The following is a 13296-nucleotide window of genomic DNA, read 5'->3' as shown; positions in this document are numbered from 1 at the left end:
ATATGTATGTATGTATGTATGTATGTATCTATGTTCATTTTTATGGTTTTTTGATTTGTTATTAGTGTTGCTTAGTATGTTTTGCTAAAATTGTTGTTTCTTTTCAGATATCATCAGAAAAAGATAATTAAAATTCCTTAAAATGACAGATCTATTGTACTTTCAAAGAGGTCAAATTGTTGGTGTTCATATGGCAGGCACTAGCATAACGAAAACAGCCGAAATGTTTGGTTTGTCAAAAAGTACTGTCTTGAAAGTAATGACATACTAATTTCATTTCTTTCAAGCCTGCCTATGTCATCAGCATTCACGGCCCATGTTTCACTACTCTGTATCATGGCAGTTTACATACATGCATCATACAGTCTACCTTTCACCCTGAGCGAGAAGTCCTTAGTTGCCAGTAGAGGTAGGAGTTCCCTGAACTTTGCCCAGGCTATTCTTACTCTAGTCGCTATACGTTCAGAGCAACCACCCCCACTACAGACTTGGTCACCTAGGTAGCAGAAGCTATTATCTACTTCTAGTTTCTCCCGCTGGCATGTGATGGAATCTGTTTTCTGTACGTCTTCGGTGTTTATTGCCCCAGTGCATCTACTACACACAAAAACTATTTTTGCTGTTAACCTTCCTTTGATATTGCTGCACTTTTATGTGTCCATAGCTTACACCGGGTACATCGTATGGAGTTTCTACTCATGCCTATTCTACAGATCAAGCAGGGCTATCTACCTGAAGGGGGTTGTGATTTGACAGCCTTTCTACTTGCCAAGACTTTGGTTTTGGCTAGGTTAACCCTAAGGCCCTTGGATTCTAGACCTTGCTTCCACACCCTAAACTTCGTCTCCAGTTCTGGCAGTGACTCAGCTTTTAGAGTAAGGTCATCAGCATAGAGGAACTCCTAGGGTATGTGTGTCTGTGTGTTTGTGTGTGTGTGTAGATAAGTTATTAATATATTTACATGTATACATTTTAAAAAATACATTTAGTTTCGCTGACTCTGTCATTAATTCAAAGGGCTCTCTTTGAAAAGTAAAGCAAAGGGCAAATATGAGTGGGCTGGTGTTCAATGAGAACTATAAGTGAGATAATGAGAGACCTTTCCAAGCAGAGCCAGCAGAGAAGCTAGCTATTGATATTAACATTAGTAAGTATAGTTGATATTACTTTTAAGGAAGTGAAAGAAATGAAAAGCAACATGTCTGTGAAGTATTCTAGTTAATTGTTAAAAGTATCAAGGACATATTAAAAATAAAATAAATCACAGATGTCATGGTAGTTACTCACATACTTAATCATATAGGATAGTAGTACCAGTGTCAACAGCTAGAAAGATATGTACTATTAACCTACATGCAAGCTAGACCTCAAGTCAGCTGAAAGATTGGCTGAGATAGAATGGGATATTAAAAGTTGACTCCACTGCTATGAACATATACAGTGAATGAATGAATGGATTGAGTAATGCTGAGTAAAAAGTGATGTGTGTTGATAAATGGAGGTACACATAGGAGAGAAAGAGACCCACTTTTTTTTTTTAATTTTGTGGCTAAGTCAGAAGTGGCATATAGTTGATTGCAAGGGGTCTGAGACTGGGGTTAGCGCTTCATAGCTTATTGCAGGATGCCTGAGATTAGTGAATCAAGATATTAAGTTATCTGTTCTTCTGTACGTTCAGAGTTCAAATCCCATCGTGTATTGAAAAATGCAGATCTTTCTGTCATGAGTTGATAGTATCAGTTATTTGAAAATCCAATAGAAACAGTTTCTTTGGTTCACTCAGAAGATTAATTGCCGTCACCACCACCAGCACCACCACCATTTAGTAAGTTGAGCAACTGCTGGTTCCTTTGTTGGCTCCTGAATAAGACATGTAATAAGAATGGTAAAACCAAATCTCAAATGAGTTGCTGAACAAAAAATCAGAAACCTGGCCTCAATATTTGCAACAGAATGAACTCCAGGACTCCACTAAAGGCATCCAAAGGTCAAGAGTATTAAACCAAGTATATTTGTTGATTTATTTTGTTTTGTTTTTGATTTAATTTTTCTTTTCATTTCTGCTTCTTTTTTTAATTTTTTTCTTTTACTCCAGGTAAATATTTCATTGAACAGACATATAGCATTTGAGCAGTGGCCATCCCACTTTTTTGTGTGTCTCAGATTAATTGGCTAATGTGTCCTTTTTTTTTTTCCTTTTTCAAGAGTGTGGAGTGTAATTCAAATTAATTTAATTGCCCAAAAGCAAATTGGTAAAGTTCTTAAAGAGTTGGATAGGCTGCCTTCAGTGCAGGAATAAAATTTGCTTAGGGGTGGCAAACCCAGGTCCAACACAAGATGTTCAAAGTGTTTTCATTACCCTAGAAAAATAGTAGCAGGTGCTCTTGCACCCCTACATCCCCTGTTCCCAAACCTACAGCTTCCTTGTGGTACTTGTTCTGTCTGTCTATGCCCTGAGTTCATATCCTGCCAAGGATAACTCTGCCTTTCATTATGCCAGGGTCAATAAAAAAAGTAAAAATCCTGGATGGTGGGTTGACATCAGACAGAATGCTTTGTGATATCTGTTCTTCTGTACATTCAGAGTTCAAATCCCATCGTGTATTGAAAAATGCAGATCTTTCTGTCATGAGTTGATAGTATCAGTTAATTGAAAATCCAATAGAAACATAGTTTCTTTGGTTCACTCAGAAGATTAATTGCCTTCACCACCACCAGCACCACCACCATTTAGTAAGTTGAGCAACTGCTGGTTCCTTTGTTGGCTCCTGAATAAGACATGTAATAAGAATGGTAAAACCAAATCTCAAATGAGTTGCTGAACAAAAAATCAAGCAGTGCTGGCAAAGCCATTCAACCTATACTAGTATAGCAAAATGGCCAGAGAAGATAATATTGATGGTAATTATGAAACTTATGTTGTTATTGAGACTCAGGTTAGTTTGACTGAGCAGATACATAATTGTTTCTCATTTAAGCAAAGGCCAGCAATTTTAAGGGGACAATTTACTTGGTACCACCAACCCCAGTACTTGATCAGTGTTTCATTTTATTGATCACAAAAAGGATGAAAATCAGAGTTAACCTCAATAAGATTTGAGAAATACTGTCTGCCATTTTTACCAATGCTCCAAAAATTCTGCTGATTTAATACTGTGAGTAGATTTATAAGAAAAAATTATCTCACTATAAGTTTTCTGTCTTTATCTTGGGCATTGCACATCCAGAACTACATTATCCAATGCGGTGTACCTTTCCATAATCTTTGGGTTTATTGTTGAAAGAGATTTGGCTGTTATTTCTTGTATGTTGAGTGTTCATGTAGAGGATTCTTGATAGCAAGGGAATTATATTGCAGAGAGAAAGTTCAACACAGTAGCAGTTTTAGAAGAAGGTTGGAACTAAGAGATACAATGGTTGAAGAAGCAACAAGTGGAGTAGAGAAAGTGAGATATGATTATTTTCATATGACAAGAAACTATTGTAAGATAAGAAAAGACAAAGAGCATGGCTGCAGAGTGGTAAAGGAAAGATGATGATGATGATGAAGAAGAAGTGGTAGTAGCAGCAGCAGCAGCAGCAGCAGAAGCAGTAGTAGTAGTAGTAGTAGTAGTAGTAGTAGTAGTAGTAGTAGTAGTAGTAGTAGTAACTGCAGCAGTGACAACAGCAACAGCAGTAACAGTAGTGATAAGGTAGAAAAATGGTGCTAATAGCAGTACTAGTAGTTGTGGTGTCAGTAGAAGTAAAAGTAGTAGTCATAGTTGCAGCAACAACAGCAGCTGTAGTGGTGATGATGATGGTGGAGATTATGACAGCAAGCAGCAGCAGCAGTAGTAGTAGCAGTAGTAGTAGTAGTAGTAGTATCAAGAAAATGTATTCACCCATACTAATTATATGCAATACTTATTTTTTTTTTTTTTTTTTTTTTACTTTTCTGATCAGTTTTAGAGACATATCAGTGCCTGAATTGGCTTCTAATCTCATTTTAGTTGAAGGCCTGAATTATTAGAAATGTCTGAAATCTTTGGTAAATTCTCTTATTAAATCACACAGGTTACTGAATTCTGAAACCATTAACATATGGACAGATTCACAAGAATTATCCTTTTTTTATTACAATTTCGACAAAACATACTTCTGTTGCAATTATCCTTCAAATTTTATCTCTAAAACAGTCATATTTCTTCATCTTCAGTCTATAAATTTCTTCCAAGATGTTTGCCAATCTTCCTTCATTGTTGTTTACATAGAAGAAATCTCTTAAACAAGAAGTTCACCAATCAATATTGAATCTATCATCCACTGGGATTGTGTGACACATTTCTGGGTTGTATTTTAATGCAGACTGGATGCAAATATGCTGACTATGAAACAATTGTATAGTGTTAATTCTACATGGAATATTTTCTTTCTTTTGCTCCAAAACAGACTTTTCAAAATATATACCATGGCATGCTTGTGGGTTACATATGATCTGCAGGTGTGCTGCAAGTTTCCAAGCTGGAAGTTGGAAAATACCTGAGCATTTAATGAACCTGAGTGTTTTTAATGTATTGTACCGATGCAAACTGCAATGAATACACCCATTTCTCTTTTAAAACAATTTTAATGTTTGAGTTTTTTTATAGACATCTTTCAAATTTTGGCACAAGGCAGTTTTGAGATGAAAGGCAAACATGATCTTGGCAGACTTTAAATACATGCATGCACAGACAGACAGAAAGACAGATATGCATATAGGAGCAGGCAAGGCCGAATGGTAAGAAGTTTGCTTCCCAATCACATGGTTTAGGGTCCAATTCCAGTGTATGGCACTTTGGACAAATGTTTCCTACTATAGCCCCAGGCCAATTATCATACATGTATATATATTGGGGAGGGGGATTGGCATTTGTTACTGTCTCCTTACCTTGATATCACATAATAGCTGTAAAGGTCAGTCATGCAAGTTGTACTCTTCATTTCAAATTTTCAAAGAAAGTATGGCTGGTCACCTTTTATCTATGCTAGCATGGGTTGGACGATTTGACTGGGGACTGGCGAACCAGATGGAAACACCAGACTCCAATCTGATCCAGCAGAGTTTCTACAGTTGGATGCCCTTCCTAACGCCAACCGCTCCGAGAGTGTAGTGGGTGCTTTTTACGTGCCACTAACAGGGGAGCCAGTCCGGCAGTACATCATCATCATCATCATCGTTTAACGTCCGCTTTCCATGCTGGTATGGGTTGGACGGTTTGACTGAGGACTGGCTAGCCAGATGGCTGCACCAGGCTCCAATCTGATCGAGCAGAGTTTCTACAGCTGGAAGCCTTTCCTAACACCAACCACTCTGAGAGTGTAGTGGGAGCTTTTTCGTGTCAGCAGCACGAGGGCCAGTCAGGTGGTACTGGCAATAGCCACGCTCAAATGGTGTTTTTTACATGCCACCTGCATAGGAGCCAATCCAGCGGCATTGGCAATGACCTCGCTCAAATGTTGTTTTCCACATGCCACCAGTACAAGTGCCAGTAAGGCGATGCTGACCAGCGTTCAGCCAAGCCTGATTTTTCTTTCTTGGCCGGCTGTTGTCCATGCAGCATCAATATTCCTCCCTGTGCCTGTGAAATCTTGTATCCCTGCCATAAGGTTTTATTTCCACACACGCCAGTTTAATTTAATTTGTCCTTAGTCGAAAGACTCCTGTTGTTATGTCCTTTTATTATTTTTATTGTATTTGTGTAACGTTGTCCATTTTATCCATCCTTGTTTTTGTATACATTCGCTGCTTTCTTCCAAGGAATCTAATGCCCTTAGCTTAGCTTTTCCTTGAGGCTGGCCAGATTGGAGCAATCTCAAGTATAATCAGCTGAAATTGCGAAGATAATCTGGTACTCGACTGAGGAAAGAAAACTTTGAATAACTTGTCCTTGATTTCTTTGTATCGTCTGTCTGGATGTTTTGTTGTCCCATTTTTGTATCACCTAACTGTCCAGATGTTTTGTTCTCTTGTCCCATTTTATATTATATATATATATATATATATATATATATATATATATATATATATATATGTATGTATTTATATTTATATGGAGCCTGGTGTTGCCATCCGGTTTCACCAGTCCTCAGTCAAATCGTCCAACCCATGCTAGCATGGAAAGCGGACGTTAAACGATGATGATGATGATGATGATATATATAGATGCAGGCATGGCTGTGTGGTAAGAAGCTTGCTTCCCAAACTGCATGGTTCCTGGTTCAGTCCCACTGCATGGCACCTTGGGCAATTGTCTTCTTCTAAGCCTTGTGTGTGGATTTGGTAGATGGAAACTGGAAGAAGCCTGTGGTATATATATGTATATGTGTGTGTGTGTGTGTGTGTACACCTTAACATCCATTTTTATATTCTGTTGAAGGAGGCATACAGCTTAGTTAAAGTGTTGGATTTATAATCATAAGATTGTGGTTTCAATTCCAAGCGATGCATTGTGTTCTTGAGAGAAAACACTTCATTTCAAGTTGTTCCAATCCACTCAGCAAGCAAAGATGAGTATCCTTGGGATGGACTGGCCTCTTGTCCAGTGAGGAGTAGGGTGTGGACCAGAGAATCTGGGAAACTGATGCTATGAGTCTATATGACTAAAGAAGGAGCTTTATCCTTTTTTTTTTTGTAAGATGAAGAGATTGTCATACTTGTATCATTATTCATTGTGATCTTTTGTCATCTCATATGTGCAATCCACCAGCCAAAGATCAATCTGATTTCAACACTTCTATATTTTCCCACTCCAGTACAGTTGTTTTTGTTTACATTAAAATTAATAATAACCAGCTTTTCTCTTTCTTTCTCTCTCTCTCTCTGTCTCTCTCTCTCTCCCCTCTCTGTCTCTCTCTCTCTCTCTCTCCCTCTCTCCCCACCATGGTCTCATTTTTATGCAGGTTTATATTACATACTCATTTCTCCCTCTTATCTTCTACATTCAGGACCCTTGTCTCTATACCATGCAACATCATATTCATTCCTTAAGTTTGATCAATACAACAAGAGAAACACCTAGAGAAACTCTTTGTTGCTATAGAAACAGAAACTAAGAAGCTGTATCATGTGTGTGTGTGTGTGTGTTTGTGTGTGTGTGTGTGTGTGTGTGTGTGTGTGTGCGTGTTTTTGTGTGTGTGTATCACCAAAGGCATCAAAAGCTTAAGTGACTTCCATCAATTGAAATCAGTTTACAATCTAAACTTGCCAGGAGCTTTCATGTTCCACAACCCTCATCCAATTCAGTTGCAAATATAAACAGCCATTCTACTTTGAAATTGTGTTGTAAACAAGTCACATTTCTTTCAAGCCAGGAAACATCAACAAAAACTGAGCTAATGTTTCATTCTCAATATAGGATTTTTTTCTCTTTTGTCTTCTGTCTTTTTTAAGTTTTCTTTTAAGAATCGAGGATATTATTAACTTGATGATATTTTTTGAAAGAAATTATTAACAAGCCCAGTCATTTATCTATTTCTACTTGACACTTTTGTTTATTTAATTCATGATGAATCCAGTTTGTATTTACATACATACATACATTAGCTCTGGCAGAGACAAAATTGGTCCTCAAATACAGAACCACCCACATTGCAAAATGCTACCGGCCAATTGCATACCAGAACTTAATGTATAAGATATATACAGCATGCTTAAACCTCTTCTCCCAGGACCATTGTGAAACCAATAACATCATCACAGCAGAACAAGCAGCTGGGAAGAAGGGAGTCTGGGGATGTACCGAGCAATTGTTAATCAAGAAAACTGTGATGTCAGAGGTGCAAGTACATAGGAGGAACCTAGTTTCAATGTGGCTAGACTACAAGAAAGCCTTTGACTTTGTTCTCCACTCACGGATGCTAGAGGCCCTTCAACTTGCTAAAGTTCCAGTGAGCATAGTCAAAGCCATAGCTGACCTGACTTCATCGTGGGCCACCATCTTGAAACACAAAGAGTGACTGTATTATCACTGATAGAATGCATTATCACAAAGGCTTATTACAAGGGGACAGCCTCTCTGTGATGTTATTTATACTTTCTTTAAACACCTTGTTATTCATGTTAAGGAAGTCTGAAGGATATCTCACTGGTTCACAAGGAAACTGATATACCAAAATTACACACTGTTTCTTTGTGGATAACTTGAAACTTTATGCAAAGAATATGCATGAGATGAAAAAGAGCCTTGACCTAGTTACAACATTTCCAAAGGATGTAGGGTTGGACGGTCGTGAAAAGGGTGAAAACTATAAACCAGACTAGCAACATCTCCAGCAATGATTTGACCGTTTCCCCTATATCTGATGAAGAATGTTACAGGTGTCTAGGAGTGGATGAAAACATATCTTACAATGGCACTTGTAACAAAACATGTGTCACTAAAGAATATAACAACCAAATAAAGAAAATTTGGACCTCAAAACTCTTTGCATTCAATAAAACAGTAGCCCCAATGTATTTGCAGTGCCAGTAAACATACCAACATTTGGGCTGCTTGATTAGATGGTTGATGAGATCTGAGCTATTGATGAGAAAACCCGAAAAATACTAACAAGCACACATAATTTCCACATAAAGTGATGTAAACCACCCCTACCTAAAATGAAAACAAGGCGGCAGAGGCTTAACGTTGATCCAAAATGCCTTTGAGTGTCATATCATATCCTTTCAGTAACATCTTTTAACCACAAAGTGTTAAAGTGCATCCCTTGACCAAGTTTGCATATATGTGGCTGATAACAACATAAGACTTGAAAAGCAGGTCGTTGAGCAACATTCCTTGTCTGATAACCTTAAATACATACCCAAAGAAGTCACATGACTCTACCACAACATATCATCAGATGAAAGAATGGGCCTATATGAGCAGAAGATTATGCATGAATATGTTAATAGAAAGCTCTGAGATGATAGTAATATTGATCATCAAAGCAGTCTGTCATGGACCAATAGCTGGATTACTACCTCCTGCTTTGAAGGGTATGTGTTTGCAATCCAGGAACAAGAAATATTAACCATATACCTGATACACAAAAGGGATAGAGATGCAAGAAAACCAATAAACTGTGACAACCGATGCAGACTTTCTGGAGTTAACACTGAAGATATCACCCACATCTTAAGCAGATGTCCAATAATGTCATCATGGTATTATCTACCGATGAGACATGATGTTGTAGCTAGGACACTCTATAATGAAATCCATCAGAAGGATAACCCACAGAACAGTACGGTAGAAGCCATAACCACACATAATAAAAAGGAGTACTGGTGGAATGTCCCAGTGAAAACCTCAACAGTGAAAGCACAACAGGCCTGATATAATGATTTGGAATAGAAAAGAGAAAGTGTGGACAGTTGTGAAAATTAGCTGCTCAGCAGGTGTTAACATAAAGCTGAAGATCAGTGAAAAAGAGAATATCCATGCTGATCTATTGAGAAATCTGCAGATTAGAAGTTCAGGTTTATACCTGTAATTATTGGGACCTTGCAATACATAACACACTGCCTAAATACCAATCTTGAGACATTAGTCTTCTCAAAACCAGAAAGGTGGAAGCTAATTCTAAGACTATAGATCCAATCCATCACTGGAACTGTAAAAATCTGTAAAATTTCCCAGAAGTTTATCAATTAAATATATATGAGCACATCTAGATATGCAGCTATATGCATAAAAATATATACATAAAACACAACATACAAATCTGCACATATACATACATCCATACATACAAAAATACCCTGTTGTTTATGTTGAAATTCCAATGAAGGAGCTTTGGATTTAGGTTAGAAACCAGTTCTTTCTCTATTGGCAAGAAATCTTGAAATAAAACTGAACAATGACATGCATACACATGCGTGTGTGTGTGTGTGTGTGCGTGTGTGTGTGTGTGTGTGTGTGCGCATGTGTGTATTTATTTTTTACCTTTTACTTGTTTTACTCATTATATTGCGACCATACTGGGGTACCACCTTGAAGAATTTACAGCCGAATGAATTGACCCTAATACTTATTTTTTTTTAAAGCTTGATACTTATTCTCTCGGTCTCTTTTGTTAAACTGTTAAGCTACCAGGATGTAAACACATCAATACCAGTTTTCAAGTGGTGGTGGAGGACAAACATAGACACAAAGACACATATACATACACACACACACACACACACACACACACACACACACACACACACACATATATACAACGGACTTTTTTCAGTTTCTATCTACCAAATCTATTCACAAGGCTTCAGTCGGCCCAAGGCTATAGTAGAAGTCACTTACCCAAGGTACTATGCTGTGGGATTAAACCTGGAACCATGTAGCTAGGAAGCAAACTTCTTATCACACAGCCATGCTTGTGCCTATTTGTTGAAGAAAAATATCAGTTTCTTACAGTTGATACTGTTTGTAACACAAAACCAGATAACCAATTTAATATTATATGAGAAGATATCAGAGAAGATTTACCAAATCCTACTATTTACATTGGTGAAGGAATACTGCAAGGTTTTTTTCTGACTTTTGTTGTTTGAGTCACAGAAGACAGGTTCGACTGAACAGTCCTATGGTATAGCTGTAACTTCACAAAATATTCACTCCACATTTCTACACAGGATCAAACATGCATTTATTGAACTTTTCTTTTTCTTTCATGATTGTTTTATTAGATGATCATCAACCATTTGAGTGTTCATGTTTGTGCATATTATCAACAGGTAGTCAGCCTTCTGGATAAGATCTATTGAATGCAACATTTCTTCTAACTACCTCTAATGAAGTGATTAAGCTCAGGCCTGTATGCTAATGAACTATTTTTCAGTTTTAAGTGCATTGTTTTTCAGCTTCGGGTCAGCTCAAACCAACAATGGGATCCATCAATAAGAACATCTTATTACTATATTACATCTTTAGGGTGGTAGATTGACAGAATCATTGCAGCATTAAAAAAAAAAGTGCCCGGTAGCATTTTGACCAACTCTTTGCGTTCTGTGTTCAAATGCTGAAGTCAACTTTGCCTTTCATACTTTCAGAGTCATCATCATCATCATCATCATCATTTTCATCATCGTTGCCATTGTCATTTAATATCTCTTTTCCATGCTGGCATGGATTGGACAATTTGACCAGAGTCAGCAAGCAGGAGAGCTGCATCAGATTCCAGTCTGATGTGACATGGTTTCTATGGCTAGATGCCCTTCCTAACACCAACCACTTTACAAATTGTGCTGGGTGTCTCTTATGTGACACCAGCATAGGTGCTTTTGCATGGCACCAGCATGAGTGCTATCATATGGCACTGGCAAAGAAGCTTTTTATTTGGCACCAGCACAGGGCTCTTGCAGGCTAATCTTCTTCAGCAGGGGAGAAGTGGCATTAACTACTCTGTTGTGGAGGACAGGTCTTGCATTGAGCAAGGCACTAGATATCTTGGTCCTCTGTCAATAAAATATAATACTAGTCAAGTGCTGGTATTGATGCAATGAACCCCCACCCTCAAAACTCTTGGCTTTATGCCTGAATTATTAATGATTACATAAAAGCTTTAAAATTCGGAAGTTTGAGAAGAAATACAAAGTAATTTTTAAGGAGTGGCTGTGTAGTAAGTAGCTTGCTTAACAACCACATGGTCTCGGGTTCAGTCCCACTGTTGGCACCTTGGGCAAGTGTCTTCTACTATAGCCTCAGGCCAACCAAAGCCTTGTGAGGGGATTTGGTAGACGGAAACTGAAAGAAGCCCATCGTATATATGTATATATGTATGTGTGTGTATAGGTTTGTGTGTCTGTGTTTGTCGCCCTAACATCGCTTGACAACTGATGCTGGTGTGTTTAGGTCCCCATAACTTAGCGGTTCGGCAAAAGAGACTGATAGAATAAGTACTAGGCTTACAAAGAATAAGTCCTGGGGTCGATTTGATTCAACTAAAGGCGGTGCTCCAGCACGGCCAAAGTTGAATGACTGAAACAAGTAAAAGAGTAAAAGAGAGAGTAAAGCTTAATATTACTTTCATCTTTTGTAATGTTATTGCAAAAGACATGAACAACACAAGTGCATAATACCAAAACAAGAATTTATTATATATCATTGATTATTGTTACATCAAATAAAGATGATTGTTATCCCATTCCTTTAGATTTATTTTTGATATTTGAATGAACCAGCCAAGAAGTAATATCCACAGTGATGGTTCAGATTTAATGCCAAGTGGAAAGTAATGTAGTAATGTCTTTCCTAGGAAGAAGAAATCATTAGAAAACATGAAGAAATAGCAAGTAGATGTATGTCTTTGCAGGTATGTCATAATTGTTAGCAGTAAGAAAAGTACTAAATGGAAAAATATGACATGGCAGATCATAGTTGAATCAGCTGGAAAGAAAAAATATTGTAACAAGGAGAATTTGATTTCAACGTTTTGGGGAAAAAAATATAAAATATATAAAAATAGAAGAGAAGAAAATGTATAATAAAATAAATCAAAATCTAATAATAAAATAAAACAATTCTCTTGGAGAAACTGCAAAGAAGAAAAAAAGCTTGATGGGAAAATGATTGAGAGAATATAAGAAACAAAATCATACATTGGCATATTCATGAAAATGAAAATGATAAAAAAATATACGAACACCACTTTTGTTCCTATTCTGCCAGCAGCTATTCTAATGGAGACATTTACAGAGAGGTGGAATAATTTCTTTGATATTTAGTTGCTTGTTATTCAGAAAGGAAGTTACGTTGGAGAATGTAACAAGAGGAATCTTGAGACGTTTTCACTGAGTATGTTTGCTATTTCTGTGATGTGAACATAATTTTTTCTCAGCTGCTCCATTACCTATTTATGGTTGATTTATGGAACAAATGAGATGAAACCTAAGATTGATAGATAACTCAAGGTGATCGAGGAGATTGGGAGGTGAAGAAAATGGATATTGTTTCATTAGAGTTGTTGAGAAGATTATTGTTGCGGATGTTGTTGTTTTTGCATTTATTATTATTATTATTATTATTATTATTATTATTGTTATTGTTCAGTAGTTTTATTTTTATAACGTGCTTTCACTTCACTACCGAGCGCAGCTCTGTGTGCCTTGGGTATGTGCTGTGGTTTGCTGTGATGCTCTTATGGTTACTGTATAGAAAGTGTTTTGCGTAGGATGTGTGCAGTGCCCAGTAGTGCAATTTTCTGTATGTTATATATATTTGTAAGTCCTGGTGTTTTTGTTATGTATTTGTCTGAATATTTTTTTATTATACCTAAGGCACCTACTATGATAGG

General features: G+C 37.2%; 1 long non-coding RNA gene across 2 annotated transcripts in view; it reads right to left on the bottom strand.

Moving 5' to 3' along the window:
- Positions 1-12076: 12076 nt before the first annotated feature.
- The window catches only part of LOC128247290 (uncharacterized), a 7270-nt gene continuing 6050 nt past the window's right edge, over positions 12077-13296 (bottom strand). For both annotated transcript variants that reach the window (XR_008263659.1, XR_008263658.1), the window contains one exon: positions 12077-12254. This is a non-coding gene — a long non-coding RNA (uncharacterized LOC128247290). The remainder of the gene's footprint in view (positions 12255-13296) is intronic.

Source organism: Octopus bimaculoides, chromosome 3 (assembly GCF_001194135.2).
Source record: "Octopus bimaculoides isolate UCB-OBI-ISO-001 chromosome 3, ASM119413v2, whole genome shotgun sequence".
NCBI classification, from domain to species: Eukaryota; Metazoa; Mollusca; class Cephalopoda; order Octopoda; family Octopodidae; genus Octopus; species Octopus bimaculoides.
Note: the sequence above shows the minus strand (reverse complement) of the source record. Positions and strands in the feature narration are given on the sequence as shown.